Below are 22,875 nucleotides of genomic sequence, written 5' to 3'. Positions count from 1 at the left end.
AAGGAGACAGAAGAACAGAGGGTGCAACTCACCGTCCACTTGTGGCAGCTAGACAAGCAGGGCTCAGAAGTCCCTGCGTGGGAATTGCTGCCTGTGAGGGTGGTTTCTCTATAGAGCAGCATTCCCTCACACAGCCTGGTCTTGGCCTCCAAGGGTAGACACACAGCTGGGTTACCCAGCCCCTACTTCTCATGCTTCTCACTAGGAAGGGTTGCCTCTGTTTAACTTTTTCTGGAAGGTCAAATCTAAGGTTGGCTCCTTTAGGTCACGGAACTCCCTAGAGTGCTTTGCTTTCCAATCCTGAAAACACTTCCCATGAGTCCTCTCTTCTGCTTAGCCCTGGCCTCCGTTTGGCTTTGCTTGTTCAGCACAGCAGCGTTTATTCCCCACTAAATGAGTTCATTTCCCCTGACAGACATAGGAAATCTAAACACCTCCTGGACCCCATGGAGAATTTCCTTGGAGAAATCACCTGCTTTGTTCTCAACAGTAGGTGGCACTGTTGCTGTAGGAAACCCCACGGTTTCCAGGGCCCCGGCCAGCCGCGAGATATTTTTACCCAAAAGAGAAAAGGCCCAATGTGAAACAAAAACTTGGCAGAAGAAATTCCGAGAAGAATGCAAAGCTCCTAAAAAACTAAATTACCAGCAATTCCCTACTCACCGAACCCCAGCTTCACCAGCGGCCGTCCTCCATCCCACTCCAGGCCTTTTGGAAAAGGCAAGCAACCTGGCAATCCATAGCCGCTGATGACCCCTCCACTAAGTCAGCACAATTCTGACCCTTCCCACCAGGACCCGCATGTTGTTCCCACTCAGGATGACGTGAGACCAAATGCCCTCTTGTCCCCCTGGCTGTTGACCTCTGGGGAACAAAGGGGACCTTATTGTTGATGAGCTCTAGTCCAGAACTCCTGCCTCAGTTCTTCTGAGACCGACATTAGCAAGAAGCCCCTGTTCTAAATCTCGCAGAGTTCCAGCTGAGTCCAGGTGTGGGCAATGTGGCCAAGAGGCAAAGCTATTTTCTGTCAGGACCCCTGTGGCTTGCAAAGCCCAGTCACCTCTAGATTGACTCTTGGGATCCATAGCAATAGCATCTGAGCCACCTCTCAGGTCTCTGTTAACAGCACTGAATCCTGTGTGTTTATGCGTGTGCATGCGTGAGTGCGTGCGTGCGTGCGTGCGTGCATGCGTGTGTGTGTGTGTGTGTGTGTGTGTGGGTTTAATGGAAAGTTGGCACATCATGAAGTATATAAACGAAGAGAGTTTGGGGTGGACCGAAAGGCAGCATAGGTAGTAAACAGCATATTTAGATGAACACGTGGCCATAGAATTTAAGTGCATTATATATACGCCGTAAAGAGAGGAAGAGACATACCTAAGTTGGGAGAAGTTATCCTGGTTAGCTTTAATTGTCAACTTGACACAGTCTACAGTCATCTGAGAAGAAAGCTCCAATGAAAGAGGTGTCTCAATCAGATTGGTCTGTGGGCATATCTGTGGGGATGGTCTTACTGTGAGTTGATATGGGAGGCTCCAGTCCACTGTTGGCAGTACCGTCCCAAGCAGGTGGTCCCGTACTTATAAGAAAGCTTAGCTGAGTATAGGCCAGCCTGTGTGAGAGGCAGCCAGCAGAATCCTCTCTAGTTCTGTTGCATTTCCTTGGCTGTGAGGTGAGTTCCTTGGTCAGAGGTACCGCAAGCAGATCTGCCTCAAGTTCGATCCTTGACTTCGCTCACCAATGGACTGTGGTCTGGAGTTGTAAGCGGAAACAAACCTTTTCTTTTTCAAGTTGCTTTTGGTCAGAGTGTTTTGTCTCAGCAATAGGAAACCAGGCAGGCAATGTGATCATTTTATTGGGTGGAGCGGTGTCTCCGACAAGGTTAGCGATGAGTTGGGGTGGGGATCACAAATACTAGTTGATAGAACAGAGTGGTGGCTAATCTCGTCAACTTCAGATTTAGAATCACCATGGAAATGAACCTCTGGGCATGTGTAGGAGGGAGTCTCTAACTCTGAGTTCTACAGCCTGAATCCACAGGCTGGGGTGCTAGAGCAATTCAAAAGGACAAAGGGGACAGAGCATCAGTATTTCTGTCTCACTACTTCCTGATTGCCTGCAATGTGATTACCTCAAACCCCTGCTGCCGTGTTCTCACTACTGAATTGTACTGAGGAACAGCAAGGCAAAATAAACCCTTTGTTCCTTAAGTAGTCTTCTTTTTTCTTTTCTTTTCTTTCTTTTCTTTCTTCTTCCTCCCCCTCCCCCTCCCCCTCCTTCCTCCCCCCTCCTCCCCCTCCTTCCTCCCCCCTCCTCCCCCTCCTTCCTCCCCCCTCCTCCCCCTCCTTCCTCCCCCCTCCTCCCCCTCCTTCCTCCCCCCTCCTCCCCCTCCTTCCTCCCCCCTCCTCCCCCTCCCCCTCCTCCCCCTCCTTCCTCCTCCCCCCCCTCCTCCTCCTCCTCCTCCTCCTCCTCCTCCTCCTCCTCCTCCTCCTCCTCCTCCTCCTCCTCCTCCTCCTCCTCCTTCTTCTTCTTCTTCTTCTTCTTCTTCTTCTTCTTCTTCTTCTGTATTTTGTCCCAGCAACAGCAAAGTAACTAATACAAGTAGATTTAATGCCCATGCCATACTTCCTGAGGATGTACTATGCCTAAAGAGAAGGACCATTTTTTATTAAGGGGTGAGACATTACAATATTTGCTCACTGAAAAATGGGTTCTGGACACAGCAGGGAATTTGCACCATGCCCAGAACCTGCACTAGTTCAAGTCAATCAAATCCCATCATTTGTTGGGTAGGTGGCATGAAGTCCTACTCGTGGGTGAGGAGCTATGACAGGTGAAATCTGCTGGGAGAGTCAGTTCTCTTTAAGAGCGTGGTCCCTGCTAGGTCACACACCCTCCTGGAAGGCTGCTGTACCAAGAGTTTATGTGCAGCACAAATTGGACAGAGACAAATATACACCAAGTTGAGTGATCAAGAAAGGAAGGTAAATCTTGGAGGAACTGGAGAGGAGTAAGTCTAACCACCATACACGTGTCAAGTTCTCCAAGAGCGATACAATGTTTTAAGTTCTAGGTGCGAAGCTTTCTCAATGGGAAAAGTTACAGTTTTCCTGAGAGATGGAGGCAATATTATTGAATTGCACAAGCTCTAGAATTCCAGAGATTGAGTTTTGCTACTTGACCTAGACCTGTGTTAATTAGTGGGCTGGTCATTTGCTCCTCTAGGTGTTAACTTCCCTGCTGTGGGATTGAATTTACAACTCATGCTCAATGGAGTTGATTGGGGACTGTGAGAGAAAGAGAATGAATATGTGAGCTAAAGCAGACTAGATGCTGGCTCTATGGTAAGTCGATTCTTGCTGATACTAGAGGAGCGGATTGTGCCTGGCTCTACTTCTGGTTGTACAGAGATGTGTGGTTGCAAATGTATGGCCTCCTATAGTCCAGGGCAAAATGTCTGACCTGTTATCTGAGGTACCTCACTTCATATTATAGATGGTGTGGGGACTGTTTACTACAGAATTAGAGACTAATCACTTCTACATAGAAAAGAATGTGATCTTAGTGCCTGGAGGGCGCGTGCAGGAGAAGTGAGTCCATTAATTCACATGCCTGTGGCACCCCCAGGTTACTGTGTCAGCTTTCATCCATATGAAATTCTCAAAGAATAAAGTTCAATTAAAAAATATACAATGTCTTTCCCCTCTTCTGTGATGTTTCCTGAGCCTGAGAGGTAGGGGTTGTGTTACAGGTGTAGTGATTGGGGGTAGGCACTTCGCAGTCAGTTGGTCCTGGAGTTTTTGACTAGTTGTGACTTTCTGTGATAATTTTTACCCGGTGCACCTTTCCTTGATGAGGGCTAAGAGGGACACCATCTGTGACTATAATGATGGGTATTTAGAATGCAGTAAAGCATTTTACTGCTTTAGGAGAATGGCAGTTGTTACCTAAGGTCCATAAGATAATGGCTTCTATACCTGACAGAGAAGTTGCACCCACAGAATTCTAACAACACGGTTGCCCTAGCAAGACCTACACAATGACACCAGTCAATATGCCAGTGAGGACGAGGGACTCACAGAGAGGGAGAATTAGTCTACTCCAGGGATGAGCTCCTGATGGTCAGCTCCAAACACGTACAGCTAGGAACTACTTTAAATAGACTCAGAAGGATGTGTGTGTGTGTGTGTGTGTGTGTGTGTGTGTGTGTGTGTGTGTGTGTGTGTGACATACAGCTGTGAACGGCCCAGTTTGGGATCTGGGAGCTTCACTTGAGTCCTCTGCAAGGGCAGCAAATGCCTCAGCTGCTGAGCTGCCTCCCCTGGTCAGTTTCTCACTTCTTATGAGAGCGCTCATCCTCTTCTCTGCCTTCAGGACCCAGTTATCCCAAAGACTCCACCTCCATTTTCTATCACTCTGGGGATTCATGAAGAATTCACGTACTCAGTCCATAGAAATAATCCACTCGCCATCGTTTATTTCCTGGGACAGGCTAGCCTGCATCTCTCGATTCTCCTGCCTCAGTCTCTGAAGGGCTGAAATCACAGATATAGACTACTACACCCTTCCCTATCAATTTCAGTTTGACTGGATCTCCCTTTCCCTTTCTGTGGACTGACTAGCCTGGTGATGGAATGACCTGGCCACCTTAAGAACATACTTGGATTGTGACTGAAAACCTGACATTCATCTTTCAAAATAATTTATCTTTTAAAACTCGGCCTTCAGAACTACAAAATAAGGGCAGTGCTATGTGTCCTGCTTAATTGCAGTGCCCTTGAGATACGAGAAGTAAGCAAGATTTCTGGTGGCTTAGCAAAAATTGGCACGTTGTAGAAATCTTCCTCAGATATTAATAAAAACAAAGTTATGATCTTTCAGATAGATGGAAGCCGCCTTGCTGGGAGGCAGCCTGGGAATTTGAGAACATCCACAAAGCCAGTGCAAAGATTAATTAGCAGTCTGTCGAGAAGCAGGTCACAATGCTGAATGCCAATGTGCTAATGTGTCTCCTGGTTTCAAGACAGTCACACCTTTTGTCTAATTTGTCTAATTCAAGGGGCTCCTGGAGCTGAGAGATATGACAAAAATCTGTGTGAAAGAAAAATTCTCACTGACTAAATCAAGCTCTGTAGTTGTGTGAAACACACTACTTTGGTGAGCTTTGCCTCAGAGTGTGTGTTGGCAGTGCAGTGTGCAGTCCAAGAGTCCCCACAGGTGAACTCTCATCTTTAAAAAACGAACCCCCTACACTAAAATTGGCAAAATTAGGTTGTAAAATTGAGAGTAGAGAGACGGTTGGCCAGGCATAAATTTCTATTTGAGTCTTGTTCAACTGTATAGGTTTTTCCGGCTGGCCCAATCTTTAGGGTAACCCATGGCATGCATCATCGGAAGGCCTGTGAGACTCTTGGATATTCCACATGAAGATAGAGCAGTTGAACAGAGTGACCCTGAGTGGAGACTTTGCGTGACTCATCCAAACAAATCAAAAGCAAATAAACAAACAAAAACACCCAAGGCTTTGAATTCAGCTCATTGGGGAATTAATTTCCAATTCCTGAGTTAGCCTTTGGCCTAGCAGATGGACTGGTAGTGCTAGTTTTTTTTTTTTGTTGTTGTTGTTGTTTTGTTTTTTGTCTGCTTTTGTTTTGTATTTTGTAGTTTATTTTTGCTGTTTATCTTTCACCTTATTGCTAGGACACAAATGGCACACATTTTCTTGTAGATATTTGGGGATAGGAGTAGGACATGGTTCAGATGCCAGCTCTTTCATTTTCACACACTACAGAATTACAGAAATTTAGGGAGAAATTTTTGTGCCTATCAGAAGCCTACAAAAGACAGTAGAAAGTCAGGGATGGTTTGCACGCCTGTCATTCCTTACTTGGATCTTGAACCAGGAATATACCCAAGTTCTAGACCAGGTCTTGTCTCAAAAATAAAAACAAACCAACTATGATCACCACCAAAACTTAAATAGAGGGATCGATGTGAACTTATTGTACCAAAATATTTTGTGGGGAGCCCTTTCAGAATGTCCAAGGACCATGTGACTGAACTCTATTGACTTCAGTTTTGTTTGTTTGTTTGTTATATTTTTTCGGATCATGACTCCTGTAGCCAATTTTAGTCTCAGACTCCTCATGGAACTGAGACTGGCCTTGAACTTCTGACCTGAAGGAACATGCCTGGTTTATGCAGTAGCTCTTGGGGACAGAACTAGGAAAACATTCTACTAGCTTCAGCTGCAGATTCCCACTGTGGCTCTAAATTGCACTTCATTCCATATTTGGCCTCTCTGTATGCATGAGTCCATCCATAACCAAACCGCTGGATGTCTGGCCAGTCTCACACCTTCATATCACCTCTTTTTGTAAAGGGGGATCCTATTCATTCAAGCAGAATCCACGTATTGGGTAGTATATAATAAAGCCTGATCAGAGGCAGAATCAATACATAATTGATAATCAGACTAATAGGAGAAGGCTGGACCCTTGGCGCAGCCTGGGTTCTGCCATGGATGAGGCATATACATTTCTGTGGTGTTAGCTTCTCTTTGAGTTTTTTCCTTTGTGGCTCTTATCCTGCCCAAGCCCATGTCTGCACCCAGGATGGCTCGTAGGTTCATTAGAGACATGTCGAAGAGCCAACAGCCCGAGTCTTTAGTGCAGAAATGTGTTGGCGTCAGAGCCTGCATTTTCTAGCTGGGCTCATTTACATACTGATCCGAGCTTACAGAACACACTCTGAGTTTGCCGGTGGACTAGTCCTTAGCTGCATATACTTACAGATAATTTACATTTATTCCATTTTTGGAAAGAATATAAAAAAATTTCATTCAAGATGTTTATATTCTGACATTTTGTGTTCATTTGTAATAACCCAAATTCAGGAGATGCCTTTTACATCTTTGCAGTGAATAGTTTATATTTTTTATAGCAAATAACTTGTCTTTCTCTGTAAACTTATATTTATAGGGAGATTTAGCCAATTAATTCTTAGCCATTAATTCTTTTGTCCCAGCAGCATACTATTTATAACTTATATTAGGTAAAAAATTTACATTATACATATTTTGGTTCCGACCTTATATTAAGGCATTTAACCCTCAAGACAAACCCACAGAGTTGAGAAGGCAAGATTAGTGTCCCCAGTGTAGACAAAGAGCCACAGTGCATAGAGGTCCAATATCTTGCCTATGGTTATAGTGCTTGCCAATAGTGGGGGATGCAACTCAACAAAATTTTCTGGGTCTGGTGTGTGCAGATCCATCACAATGTGTCTTTCCATAAATGATGGAATATGTTTGATTAACTTGGCCTGGGAGCTAAGAACTCCAACTTTTCTGTGCTCTTCAGCCTTTTTCCTTTCTCTAGCTATGGCTCCCACTCATCTGGGGGCTTTTGTAATTCTCGTCACTTTAAATAACACATAACTTCTTCTTTTTAAGATTTATTTATTTTTATATACTAGCACACTGTAGCTGTCTTCAGACACACCAGAAGAGGGCATCAGATCCCATTACAGATGGTTGTGAGCCACCATATGGTTGCTGGGAATTGAACTCATGACCTCTGGAAAAGCGGTCAGTGCCCTTAACCACTGAGCCATCTCCCCAGCGCCCAACACCTAACTTCTTGATGTACCCCTAACACATATGCACACACTGTAAAACCGTACTACACCTCTCTTCCCTCCTTCCTTTTTCTCTGCTTTTGTGTGGCATGGATGTGTGGTGTGCTTGCCTGTATATGCATGCACGGAGGGCAGAAGTCTAGGCTTAGTGTTGGATTCCATGGCTCTTCATTTTATATTTTGAGAAAGGGTCTCTCACTGAATCCAGAGTTTGACATTTCAGCTAGCTAGCTGGCCAGTGAGACTTAAGAATGATCTGTCTCTGCTTACCCAGATCTGGGATTATAGGAACATGCAACCCTGGCTCAAGAGACACCAGTCCCATGCAGTTAATGTATTACCTACTGTACCGTTTCCCCAGTCCAGCACCACACACTACTTTAAAAGATAGGATTTCATGTAGATCTTGGCCACTCAGCCCTGGATCATCTTGAACTTATCCTCTTGTCTCCACCACCTTATCTCTCTGCTTTTATAGTTCTGGGGATTGAGGACAGGGCTTCATGCATGCTAGGCAAACATCCAGTCCTGAACACCTGGGTTTTCACATCTATCCACTTATTGCTTTTGATGAGTATTTACGAGTCATTCTGTCCTACAGTCTCTACACCTACTCCTCCCCATGTCACAAAGCATCTCTATGAATTTCAGTGACAGGTCACCGTGTCCTTCTCTCAGGCCAAACACAAATTATCAGTTCTTTTTTTATACAGCTCATGGGAGAAGCCAACTAAATCTGTCTTCAGAATATGTCTTACTTTTGCTTTGCTGTCATGACCAAAGTAACATGAAAGAATCGTGTTTGATTAGGCTTATGGTTCAAAGTCCATCAAAGTTGGGCAACAAGCAACAGGCATGTGGGCTGGAGCAGCTGAGAGTTCAAATTCTAATCTGCAAGTAGGAAGGAGACAGGGAGGGAAGCAGGAAGAAAGGGAGGGAGGGAAAGAGGGAAAGGAGAGAGAGAGAGAGAGAGAGAGAGAGAGAGAGAGAGAGAAACACAGAATTGTGGTAGTCCTTCAAAATCTCAAAGCCCACCCCTAGTGACACACTTCCTCCAACAAGGCCACTTGGAACTTAGTGGAATCAAATGGTTCCACCAACCGGAGACCAAGTATTCAACCATGACCCTATGGGGGCCATGTTCATTCAAACAGCTACTGAATACACCTGAAAACCTTACCATTCCATTAGCTGTCCTGACACAAGCTGCTCGATCCTTCTTGGATCACAGCAGCTCCCTCCCTGTTTGTCTGAGCATCTCCTATGGCCTAAAGGTACATTTCGAACCTAAACTAGACACTGGGCATGAACCTGGGTCTTCTTGCCTCTTGTATGTCTCATCTCCTGCCATTTGTCCCTGGCCCAGCACTCTCTTCTCTGTAGGCCACTTCTTTTTTTTTTTTTTTTGCCAATCCCCCATACCCCCTCAATCTCCTCCCTTTGCTGAGGTGGAACTATGTACATCTCATCATTTGGCTCTCTCACTGTGTATGGACTCTTCCTACTTCATTCTGTGAAGACCAGGCAAGATCTGTACCCTTGTTGTTATTCCCAAACCAATAAAAATCAGATTTGTTGGCCAATAAGCATATGAGTTTCTCTCCTAAAAACTCCCATTCATGAGTGACACAGAAGTCCACAAACTATCCTAAGCCACCTGTGCATAGAACAGGGTCACAGGTAAGATCAAGGCTATCAACCAAGAAGGATGTTCAGGATAGATGAGAATTAGCTGTTGAGCCAATCCCAGATCCTGAGAGTCAGAAGCCTACATAATATTTGTTCTTATCCAGGGTGGCTCTGGATATTAGGGCTGGATAGTGGAGTAATTGTATTGATCCCCCACCTAAGTCACCATTCAAGCTGACCCAGCATAAATGTTGAGTGACATTTGTTGAGAAACAAAAACAACAAAAGGAGGAACACGCCTTAAGTCTAGAAATGGAAAAGAGCTGAGTGGCATTTGGGCCAAGCCTGGACTAGCCAAAGTCCAGCTATGCAAAATCAAGTCCAGCATTGGCTGTGTCCATAAGGTCTGTGGGGAGGTTGGAGGGGGAGAGTGGTCACATAATCACAGCCTAGCCTCTTGCTTTAGACCTCAACAGTAGAAAGATGGAATTGGTTCCACTGTTTTGTTTCCTTGGGGCTGAAGCTCTGCACGTGTGCTAGGCAGCACCTGCAGCCCAGCTTTGCTGAGGCAGACAGGCAGGCAGGCAGGCCAGGTAACACAGCAAAGCAGATTACCTTTCTGGAATCTTCTCCAGCTTCTGTTTATGGGATATACCTCCTGTTCTTTTCCTTTTGTTTGTTTGTTTAAAGGACGATTAAATAACCTCACACAACATCATCCCACCGAGAACAGAATGAATCTGGAGCCTTTTTTTTTCTTTTGTGAGGAGATAATGAAGTAAACAAACGCCCTTGCCTTCTGCCCACCTCTCAGGTGTGCCTGCTGTCAGTGTTCTCCTGCTCCAACCACCTTGCATCTGAATTTGCCTTACTTACAAGCAGTGTTGGAGGATCTCAGTGGATCCCACAACCTATTCCTTCCAGAAGCCTTCCTTGTGAAAGGAACAATAAGCCCGAGCCCTCCTTATGGATAATGTGGGTCATTCATCTTTCCTATCATTGTGTGTATTTATTCCACATTTATCTTTCTGGACTAGATTTTTATTTTGAGTCTGATAGCCAGGTTGACCTCTGCACCTGGGTATCTCAAAGGAAGCCATGTTAAACATAAAGCTGCCTCTTTTCCCAATGATCGGGACCTGTATCCTTCCAGAACAGCTTGCTTGGGCTAACAACTGTTCAAACTTGAAAGCAACATTAAAATCAGATACAGATTAACCACCAAACACAACATGCAAGCACATTAGACATGGTTTAGTGATTCTGTAATAAACACAATCAACCATCTTTCTTGGCATCTGAAATGGACAGGTGGAGACCATGGCCTCTCTTCTCTCCTGTCTTTTATCAATGACCTGTTACCTGTCCTTTGTATACAGCCTTGTGTTGGTCAATTTCCTCACTAACCACAGCAAATTCAATCCTTTTTATCCTTAAAAGATGAATACATAGAAGTCATGTGTTAAGTTTTAGTAGACATGCCCTGGGGGAAGAAGGGTAAGTCAGAGACAAATACCATCAGAGAAATACAACAGGCCATCCAAGTGAGGACATTGAATGACAGGGAAGAGGTGGCTCAGGTTTTTAAGTTGCAAGGTTACAATGAATTCAGGATAACTCTTGTCATTCCAGCTCTGTTGAGGCATCCACCCACTTAAGCCCATAATTTCAACTAAGCCTTCACTATACAGAAAAGTCAGAGAATATTCAACTCCTCTGGTGGCTGCAAGAAAAACTATGGTGGTTTCTTTGAATGAGAGTGTCTCCCAGAGGCTTAGTATTTGAACATTTGATCCCAAATTGGTGGCACTGTTTAGGGGTGCTGTGGGAAGCACCGTCTTGGCAGAGGGAGTGTGCCACAGGTTGGTATTTGAGAGTTCAGAGTTTCACTCCCTTTCACTCCGCTTCCTGCGTGCTGCGTGTGCGAACCCTCAGCTTCCTGCTCCTGTCATCATGTCTGCCAGCTGCTGCTGTGCCTCCCTCCTGCCATGGCAGACTCTTACCCTTTTAGAATCATTGACACAAATAAACTCTTTCTTCCATAAATTGCTTCTAGTTACAGAATTTCATCGTAGGAACAGAACAGTAACTAACATGCTCATCTAATTAAATGTTTAAAGATGACAGCAAAAGGCAACATTCCTCGAGACACCTCAGCCATCATAGAGCCTCACATCAGCTTGCACTTCTAGTTTGTAGTTCTTGTGTATATAAGAGGTCAGGCCAGATCTAAGTGGACTAGGAAAATTAAGTGCAGTTTGATTCTGGAGGGATCCACCTTTTTAGGACCCACCTCAGTCCTCCTCAAAGAAGACATAATCATAGGTGCATTCGGCAATTGCAAAGACAGTACTCTCGTGCAGAGAAGTTCACATAAGTCACATGATGCCCGAGGACTCAAGCACAGGAAGAGTGAGCCAATACAAACCACACTGTAATAACCCCACTAAGATAGCAGAAGTTGAAATAGATGCTAACTGTCTTACTGCTTCTGGAAGCATACGCATCACCACGTAGTTTTTCTGTTTTGTTTGTTTGTTGGTTGGTTGGTTCATCACAATGAAATCAAAACTCAGGAGGACCACCCCAAGGTTTTTTGTCACTGTGGCCATCTGTGGACTAAGAGGTATGCAGTGAAGTTTTGATACTCTGTCTGTGTTGCATTTGTTTCCATTGTTCCTGTTGTATCACAGCCCAATCTTGGAGCGACAGGAACTTCAACTCAGCTCTGTGGGTTGAAAGTACATGTTGGCTCTGAGGAGTTCTTCCTTCCTGAGTTCTTTCTTTCTGGTTCACAAATTCTCAATGTAGGGGTCAGTGACTGAGGCTTTAGGAGAAGACTCTAAAATGATCTATTTCTTCTTTTTAAAATGTATGAGGGCTCTGTCTGCATGTATACCTGCATGGCATAAGAGCTCATCAGATCCCTTTATGGTCCTGAGCCACTATGTGGTTGCTGGGAAATAAACTCATGACCTCTGAAAGAGCAGCCAGTACTCTTAAGCACTGAGCTATCTCTCTAGCCCTAGACAAATCTGTTTCTAAGTTCATTCCGATTGCTAGCAGAATCTGGCTTCTTGTGGTCAGAATTATAATCCCCTCCTGCATGCTACTTTCATGTTGTTTGCTTGCAGTTGCTGCTTGGGCGTTCCAGCATCTCCAAGACAGCAGAGGATTGTGGAATTATTTAAGTTTCTATGTATCCAGACTCTTCAGTTTTCCCCATCTGTGGCATTTCTCTCCCATTTCCCTCCAGAGAAACCACCCTCCACCCCTCCCTCTCTCCTTCCCTCTCTCTCCTCTCTCTCCCTCTGTCCTCTCCTCCTTTTCCTTCCTCTGCCTTATGTGAGTAGATTATATCCATGTAGAGAGCTGTGCTAGCTACACTCTTAATTTCACCTGCAGAACTTCTTTGGATCTTCTGTAAAATCGTTGCACATTCTAGTGTATGCATACTTTATCTCGGGGCACATAACATTAAGTAAAATTAGAATGTCTAATAGCTACAAAACTAAGAAAATTTTAAAAAATAGGTTTCTTGGAAATATAAGTGAAAAGCAATATAGTAATTGGAATGAAAATCTTGTTGGTGGTTAGATAGAGTGAATTGAGAGTTAGAAGTGATATGCTGAGGTAGGATCAGGGTCGTACATCAAAGCAAGACAGAGGCTGGAGTTGCTGGCAGAAACAAATACTGGTAATTGTCAGAGATGATGAGGGAGGTGATGAAGAGAATGTGAGAAGAAGCAATATTCTGAGATCCATTCACTAGATTGTTTCACATTTCTTAAAATAAATCAGTCTTTACATCTAGAAACCCAAGAGGCCCCAAGCAGGAATAATAAAAACAATGAAAAGAAATCCTTACATTCTAGTGAAACTGAAAAAATGAAAATTGAAACAATGATTTTTCCAATAAAATAGGCTGATGCCAAGGTTCCTGGTTGGTATCCACAAACTGAGGGTGAGATTCTATTCCTAAAGAAACACCTACACAATTCATTGAACATGGAAAAATCGAATTGATACCAATCCAGAGTCTTTACCCTTGTAGAATATTGTTCATGGTACTAGAAGAGACTCCTCATGTTACTGAAGGCAAAAGGTAAGCAAGCACCAAACAGTCACAAGTCCTTTGATCTTCAATGGCGTCCTGCTTGCAAGATTTGCCAGAACAATAGCAGCCCAAACTTGGGGGATTAACCAACAGATACGTGGTTGGATTTAAGACACAGTTAATGAGATGGAACCTTTTCCTGACACTGCTTGAGTGGCCAAGAACCTGAGGCTAGAGAGGTTGGGGACCTAGGGGAAAGCCACATGCTACCATTTTGCTAAAGAAATATAGCAATAAAATGATATCTGAGGGCATTCTACTGTGCTCACATCTCCGTGCTTTGCTCAGCCATCATCAGAGAAGTTTTCTACTGTGGAGAGAGAGAAGGAGAGAGACCTTAGGACAATCAGGCCTAAATGGATGTCTCCATTAAGTCCCCCTCCTCAGAGCTCAGGGATACTGCAAAAGAGGAAGCTGAAATATTGTAAGAGCCAGAGGGTGGAGGACACCAAGGAAACACAGCCCTCAAAGCACAGCAGTACTGACATACATAAAAACTCACAGAGAATTATCATCCAAAGTAATGGACTTTCTTTTGACTTACAGTTGCAGAGGATAAGAGTCCATGGTGACAGATAAGCATCGCAGTAAGAGGCAGGAATCTGAGAGCTCACAGCTTCAATGGCAAACGGGAAGCACAGAGATCAAACTGGTGAGGCAGCACGGTTAACTGGGGATCGAGTGTTCAAATGCCTGAGCCTACAGGGGACATTTTTCATTTCAAGCTCCACAGTAACCATCAGAGGTAAAGTGAGCCGAGAAAAAGCCCAGTCACCAGTATAAATGAATCCACACAGAACATGTGTCCGTGTGGGTATGGATTTATATAAGTTAGTGTTTATATTAAGGTAGCTTGAAGTGACCTAAAATGTTCAGTTAAGACTAAGGTTGTTCGAGTTGATGAAAATAGCTTTTAATTATTTTTAATTGTGTGTGTGTGTGTGTGTGTGTGTGTGTGTGTGTGTGTGAGAGAGAGAGAGAGAGAGAGAGAGAGAGACCATATTACAGCACACATATAGAGATCAGAGGACAACGTTAAAGAATTCCACTTTCTCCTCTTACCATGAATGTCCCAGGATGTGACTAGGCTCTTCTGCCTTGTTAGCAAACAAAGCACCTTTACCAGCCGAGCCATCTCACTTGGCCTTACAATTGCTTTTACATAGAGAATTATGTCCTATTTACAGGAAACACATCTGAGATGAAGCCAGGCAAGATGGTTAAAGTGAAGGTAAACACTCCCCCCAGGCTGCGTTTGAAGCTCATCTTCTGTCCGTCGATGGATGAAGTTAGGATTTCTTGCCTGTATTGTTCAGGAACAGATGAAATCAAGTTACAGCCTAAACTGACACGCAGAGCTTATGTTTTCATTGTCATCTGCTTTGTGAAGGAAATGTCTGTTGCATAATTGAGATTGCCTTCATACAAGCACGCTCAGCCATGTGTAAACAGTATCTGAACCTTTGACTGTCGTTTATCTCCAGTGAATTATTCGAATCCTAACTGGGACATGGTGCTGAGTTCATCTAAACTTGTACTCTGTGTGCTCCAGAAGTACGGTTCTGAAATGGTATCGTGATGTCCTATTGAAAATAAGGAAGTCTGTTAATGCTGCTGTGAGCAGAAGCTTACCAGCTCTGCCTCAGTCTCAGATAATGAAATAACAGCCAGTGCATGCAGGCAAACACACAGGTTTTGAAGCTAGTAGAAACCAACAGGTTTTGCTTGTGGCTCTCACATGGGTAGGTGCATCTGACCTTGAAAATGTTCTAGTTGAATCTGAAAAGCTTAGCTTCTGAAGATACAATTACTTTTTAGCCAAAGGTTGAATTCAAACAGGATGCTGGAGTGAGTAATAGATCGCCTTGGCCACCAGGGCTGATTACAAAATAAAACAACACACACACACACACACACACACACACACACTGCATTTTCACAGACTACAGATCAGCTTGGAACTGGAGATAAACACATGTGCCATCCTTGCAGACTGTGGCACAACCTGAAAACCTTACATTTTCTTTGGGAGAACATTGGCAAGGCTTCTAAAACTTCCTCCCCTTTAAAAAATAATCACACAACCACTTATTTTTATTTTTGCTATAAATAACGTTTTTTATTATTTCCCATTTTTAACAAAATACCCATGCTAAAAAACCCAGAAAATTGTTGGATAAATAGCTGACTTTTGTATATCTGAATAGCAGTGAGGTAATGAGTGAGCTTGCAAGGCTGATACAGCACCATTTATTCTTAATAGGTCTTTATAGACTCCCAACTTGGGCTGTGAGGGCTCCAGTGGCATCCTTTTTCGGATACTGTTTGGTTCCTGGTAATGCAGTTCTCTATAAGACAGTTGCAACTCACTTAAGATCGGAAAGGAAAAATGTTTGCAGAGGTAAGTGGCAACAAGCCCAAGCTGCAGAGACTAGAAAGTAATGTGAAGTTCAAGAGAAGGAAAACAAACCACTATGCAGGGATGTGACAGCGAAGAGGTTCAGACAAGTGGTTAAGAAGGGGAGATCCAGAAGGTGTAATGTCTGTCTCAGTATCTCCCCAGTTGCTGTGATAAAACACCTGCCCCAAGGCAGCTTCAGAAAGAAAGGACTTATTCCAGTTTATACTTCTAGGTCACTCTTCTCTACTGAGGGAAGTCAGAGCAGGGGCTCAAGACAGGATACTGGGGGCAGAAACTGTGGAGGAATGCTGCTTAATAGCTTGCTCACTTAAGGGTTCAAGTTCAGCTACATTTCTCATACATTCTAGGCTCACAAGCCTAAGGATGGTACCACCCACGGGTGGCTGGTCTTTCCCACATCAATCACCAATCAAGAAAAGCTCTTCCAGACATGGCCAATCTGATCAAGGCAATTCTTCAGTTGAGATAAGAACTAACCAGGATCATTTCTATGTGTGTGTGTGTGTCATGGGTTTTACTCAATACTTAGATTTTCTTTCTCATGAACACACTCTTCTTTCTGACTTCACCAAGCACCTCACCACTCTTTCATGGATGCTCTGAGGGTTTCCTTGGTCTCAGTGCAGGTCATTTCTAGCTCCAACTCTCATGAATGTGCTCCCATGCTAGATACTGGATTTTGAAGGGTATCCCACATATGTAGCAATGATCCTCCCTCTCCTTTATCTCCATTCTCAAACCACAGACCTCTAAAGTATTCTTGTCTTGGCCACTGGAGTAGGAGAGTTCCACTCATTACAGATGGGTGTCTAAGACCAGACATGCCAGATTCTCTTTAAGTGACTAGGATCTTCATAGGACACATTGCAATGGAGGATGAAGGGGGGGGGGCCATTCTTGTAGTTAAGTAACGTTTAAGAAAGTGGCATGCCTTCATATAAGTAAATGCAGGGCTGGTGCAGAATAAATAAAATGTTTTCTAGCACTCGAAGTCCACAAACAGCATCTCTATGGATTTGCACAAGATATAGTCATGTGACTCTCACCTCTGCCCAAACAATAGCACTGAAGGATGAACTAGAGGATCTTTCCCGGTGCCACAATTACTGTTTTATAGTCTCTATTAGGAACTGGGTTTTGGCCTTCCTATTCCTGACTATGAGCTTTTCCCCTCCTCTGACTCATTCTGGCTTTGACAAAAGTGATGGAGAAAACTGATTTCCATGCGGGATTCAGAGGAGACTGCACCTCCTCTCCCTACAGTTCATGGCAAAGGCTTCACAGATAGTACATGACCCCAGATGTGCGAGAAGAATGAAATGTAGTTGATCCATGAGGCAAACGTGAGGGCAGTCTATATAGAGGATACGAGATTGGAAGAGGCATGTGAGGAGGGGAGTCAAGAGGAGTGGAGGGAGAGTGGGGTGAATATGATCAAAGTGTATTGCATGCTTGTATAAAATTTCCAAAGAAGAAATAAAAATATTTCCTTTTAAAAGGGAGGAAAGGTATCACGGTTTCTGCCTGTGATAATTCTAAAGCATGTTTGCTGCCTGTTAGAATCTAAAGTAATTTTTAAACAGGAGAGAGAGAGAGAGAGAGAGAGAGAGAGAGAGAGAGAGAGAGAGAGGAATGCACATGTATATATGCATGTGTGAAGCCACATATCAATCTTGGGTGTCATTCCTTACAAGCAGTCCTTTAATTTTCTGAGACAGGATATGTCATTAAATCCAAGTCTCATTGCTTTGGCTGGCCTGCCAGGACAGTGAGCCTTAAGCACCCTTTTGTCACTGCCTCCTCAGTGTTGGGATTATAAGAGCATGCCATGTACATGGCTTTTTACATTGGTGCTGTGGATCTGAAAAACCAGCCTCTCGTGCTTCTTTGGCAAGCACTGAGTTGACTGGATATTGAGAACAGAGGAGTATTGATGATATTTATATTAGACCAAGACAACAAAATGATGCATGTGTATACCAAGGGATTCCAAACTGGAGGGGATTATAATTAGGACAGATTGCTAAAGATCACCAGCAACACAGGTAGACAGGAAATATGGACACATCCAACCTGTCCCAAATGTCTTCCTAGGCTACACTGGTATTAAAATTGTATGCAAAGAAGGAACGTTTATATCATATCCAGAAAAATCTGGGTTCTCTTTGTGTTTTAGCCTGCTTGGTGACATGTAACACTTGAGTGGTGACTGACAGTTTTAATTGTCAATTTCATACAGCTTAGAATCCTGAGAAGGTCTCACTGAAGGATCAGTTACATTGGGTTGGTCTGGTCACAGGTCTGTGGGGCTTTTTTAAAAATTAGATTAATCGATATAGAAAGATCTAGCCACTGTAGGTGGCAGCATTCCCTAGGCAGGGTCTCTGAACTGTATGAGAGCAGAAGAAATGAGCTGAGCACAGCATTCCTTTGTGATCATTAATTTTACTCTGCTCCTCACCAAAGATGTGACTTGAACATTTGTCTCAAGTGCCTGCCTTGACTTCTCTGCAAGGAAGGAATGTAATCTAGAACTGTAAGCTGAAATAAATCCCTATCTCACCCTTTGGTTGTTCCTAGCCGAGGTATGTTATCACAGCAATGGAAAATAACCCAGAACACTGACCACATTGGCCATACACTTATAGAATTCTAGCTGCCAAAAGTGCTACAGTAACCCATCTAGAGACACTTTTAATAAGGTAGCCATATCCCCATATCCACTGTGCTCCATAAATAGCTATTGGGTATTTTGTGGATAGCTGCCAATCTTTTTGATGGGAGGGGGTGGGAAGGGCAGAATAGAAAAGCTCATTTTGGAAAACAATCACCTTGTTTGAGCAGTTTATGCCTGACTGATCCTGGATGAAGCTATAAATGGCTTTCTTCTTAAAACTGCTTGAAGGGGTTCAGTTCAACACATTTTCTCCCCTTGTTTCTCTGGAACGCAGGATTAGAAGTTTGTGCCTTTGTTGTTGACAGACACTGATTATTTTCCTTGGTCTGTTCAGAATATTCTGGTCTTCCAAAGAAATGCCCAAACGTGAAACAGGTATGCAAGCAATTTTTTTCTCAATTCAAAATAAAGCTACAATGTTTCATGCTAAACAATTCCAGCTGCTGTGAGATCAAGGTGTGTAGAATTATTAACAGGAAGAAAATTGTTAGCTACAAACTTTGGAGGAAATTTGTCTCTGGCAAGAACTTTCTTTGAAAGATTGTACCCAGCATGGAAATGTTTAATTCCCCCACAGTCACTCTACAGGGGCCCACAGAGGATGCCATCAACAATAAACAAGGAGATGCTGGTTACAGACTTTTGGAATTGCCAGCTTGAAATACAAGGAGGGAAATGGTAGGGAGGAAAATAGCTTCATTAACTGTGTCTCAGCTTTGTAGAATAGTGCAAGATGAAAATCATGTGTATAGGTGGGTATCTGTTCTTGACCTGAAGATCAGCTGCACAGTAGGTCTTCATAAAAGTCTTTACAGATGGCTCAGCTGGTAAAATTGGATCTATCTGAAGAAGGGACGATCACTGGGTATGGTAACTACTCTGGTGAGAATGTGAAGGTATTTTGCTATTTTTGAAATGTTTCTGGGATATCGACTGTTCCACTAAGATGATGTGTCTTTGGCTTTACAACACACATTAGTAAAATGTTCTACAACAGAAACTATCTCTCAGGGGAGATAGTTTAATAAATAAACAAAGTGCTTGCTACACCAGCACAAAGACCTACGTTCATTCCCAGCACCCATGTAAATAGACAGGCATGTTAGCAGATGTCCTGAGCTAGGGAAATTCCTTCTTCTAGGAAAGTGGAACCAAGTGGTTCCCTTGGGCTTCCTGGCTAGTGAGTCATATCTAATCTGTAAGCTGCTAGTTCTAGTAAGAAATGCTATTACAAGAGCAAGATGTAAAGTGACTGAAGAGGAACAAGACCCAAGGTTTGACTCTGGCTTCCATGCAGACTCGTGTGCACCCACTTGCACACACATACCATACCCTATCGAACAATAACAGGATGAGAAAAAATATATAGAAGAATCCTGTGCTTTGTTTGCTGTCTCTTGACCCAATACATATTACTTAAAATCAAACTGCTATGTGTTAACATACAAATTAATTTGAAAGGAACCACTAAATAACTATACACAAAGTAGAGTTAATAAGAAAGATTGATAGAAATCATATGCTTCTGAAGCAGATTTACAGAAATTGTGTAAAATATCATTCATCTACTCCTCTTTGGCAACCCTATAATGGCTACTCCATTGAAGGTGAAGGGAGATGGACAAAAAACCAGAAATTGGCAAAACAAACATCAATACCAAATACTTAACCAAAAGGTAGCAAACATCCCATTAAGTGTAAATGGTCTAAACAGCCAATTAAAAGACAAAGACTGTAAGATTGGAGTGAAATCAGGATCCTGTAGGGTTTGTAGTATTTCAGTGTACATAAATAAATCAGATGATAAAGTTGGAAACAGTTATAAAACAGAGGTAGACGGATTATCTTATAATTCGTGTTATGATCCAGAGGAGTAAAAATGATGAGGAATAAAGAAGCTCTTTTCATAGCAATGTAAGAACAATGGAATAATCTAGAAGGTTAACTGATCTACCAAGGATGAAAGCTTCAGAGTGTATAGAGACCCTTTAGTGACAACGGAAAGAATAACAGATATTGAATTTCACTTTTCCCTTCCCCGGAATTTGACAGAAGTAAACATGTCACTCTGTCTTCCTAAGCCTCTGACTTTGTGAAAGAAATCATGTGATATGATTTAGATCCACCAGCTCTGCTTTCATGGGCTTGAATGTGCACCGGAACAATTTGTTTCCTTGCTTGTCTCCAACAAAGAGAACTGAAGGAGGGAGAAAACAAGGAGAGTACATTTGGACCGAAGCCTTCCCAGGAGTGCGCAGGGTTCACTGGTATGCGAAACAGCCCAGGGGTTGCATTCTGTCCTCACATAAAACCTGTTGCTAATTAAAGATTTAAGAAATACAGCTGGAGAAGTCACAGCAGCCCAGATGGCATTTCACAAAACCTCTGGTGAGGCTGAAGGCCGACAGTAATTTTGCATGATTCATTGCCCAGGTGGGACATGGGAGGCTTAGCCCAGTACACTCCAGGTGGAGAAGTACACCCAAGGACAGGAGTCTCATGGCCAGGCAGATGGCAACTCAAGAAATCACTCAAGAATGATGCAACCATCAGTTCCAACCTCTTTTCTCTCTGTCATGGTGTATTTGTTCGCGTTGGTAATGGAGGAAAGAGAACTCTCATTTTTCAAGTTTCATGTAGCTTTTCAAGATGATTTGTTTAACCTCCTTGTATAACAACAATAAAATGAACACGTGATTTAGGTTACAGTAAGGAAAGTAGTTTAGATTTGAAGGATGAGATATTTTTCAAAGTCTGATCCATGAAATACCAATTTTTTTAATGATTCTTGAATAACGTGTTGAGAAACAACTAAAAGAAGGTTTGTGTTACAAAACATATTTAAGAAAGAACCAAATATGGTGGTATATGTAATCCCATGGTGGTAATCTGTAACCCCAGTACTTGGGAAGCAGAGGCAGGAGGATCACCATGAGTTCAAAGGCCATCCTGAAATACATAGTAAAGCCTAGGTCAGCCAGGGTCCAGTCTCAACCCCTCTCCCAAGCCTGGAATGCCTTGATGGTTAAAATTCATGTTATGAACACATGAAAACCAAAGATTGGTTTGCCAGACTGATTTAAATTTGGGGGCAGAGCATAGCATCCAGCAAGCTGGATACCTAGACTAGCCTAATCTGGTTATAGATTCAACCAATAGACCCGGTCTCAATGAATAAAATTGAGAGAGGTCAGAGAAGACCAATAAAGATACCTGTTGCCAACCTCAGTGCCTCTGCACACAAGCACATATATATGCCCACATACATGGGAGCACATATCAGCGCACACAAGCATGTATGTCAGTAACACCCATAACAACAACAAAAACAGCAACAACAGCAACAGCAGCAACAAAACACTCAAACAAGAACAAAAACCCCAAATAAAATGAGAAATGAAATATTTGTTTAGAATGAAAATATAATTATAAAGGTCTTAAACATTAGAAACTTTAGTCTCAGTCTTTTCTAGGCTGTATTTTGGCAACTGACGAAATATGCTACATAAAAAATTGTTCCTCAAAAAATTATTGCACATTCCCCCCCAAATCTGAAATGTTCCCAGCACCTCTCGGTATCACTGGGATGGAGGGAAGACTATAGACATTCAGGATTCAGCTATGCGCCTGGTTGATTCTTCTGACCTCCTCATCCTTGCCAGGAGGCCAAGGACTAACCCCCAGGTGTCATAGTTAGGTTTTCTACTGCTGTGACAGAACACCACGACGAAAAGCAACTTGAATAGAAAATAGTTTTTGTTTCTTTGTTTTGTTTCGTATTCATTTCCACTTCCCTATCTCAGTGGCTATCCTCAAAGGAAGTCAGGGCAGGAACCCAAGTGAGGAATCTGGAGGCAGAAATTGATGCAGAAGCAATGGAGGAGAGGTGCTTACTGACTTTGTCCCCAAGGCTTGTTCAGTTTGCTTTCTTATACACAAGTCATTTAGCGATTTACAAAGGACCACCTGCCCAAAGATGGCACTGTCCACAATGGACTGGGTGGTGTCACAGCAACCACTAATTATAACAGTTCTCCATTTCCTACAGACAAATCTTATTGAGACATTTTCTCATTGTGGTTCTCAGGTGACTCTAGTTTTTGTCAGTTGCCATGAAACCAGCCATCACACAATGGAACAAATGAATACAAATACCACAGCTATATATCTAATATCAAATGACAATCTTAAAATCATCAGATTTAGGTATAAATTCGTAACTGTTGACACCTAGTACTTTATTTAAAATAAACATAATGCACTTTACCATGAGTGTATAAATCCTCCAGGGAAATTCTGGAAGCCTAAAATGTTGGTCTGTTTCTTATGAGGCCAACTTGCTGTCTTCAGACCGTTACTCCTTTTTTGTCACATGCTCACACTGGGGCATGC

This window comes from Rattus norvegicus, chromosome 6 (genome assembly GCF_036323735.1).
Source record: "Rattus norvegicus strain BN/NHsdMcwi chromosome 6, GRCr8, whole genome shotgun sequence".
NCBI classification, from domain to species: domain Eukaryota; kingdom Metazoa; phylum Chordata; class Mammalia; order Rodentia; family Muridae; genus Rattus; species Rattus norvegicus.
This window is presented reverse-complemented; position numbering follows the sequence as displayed.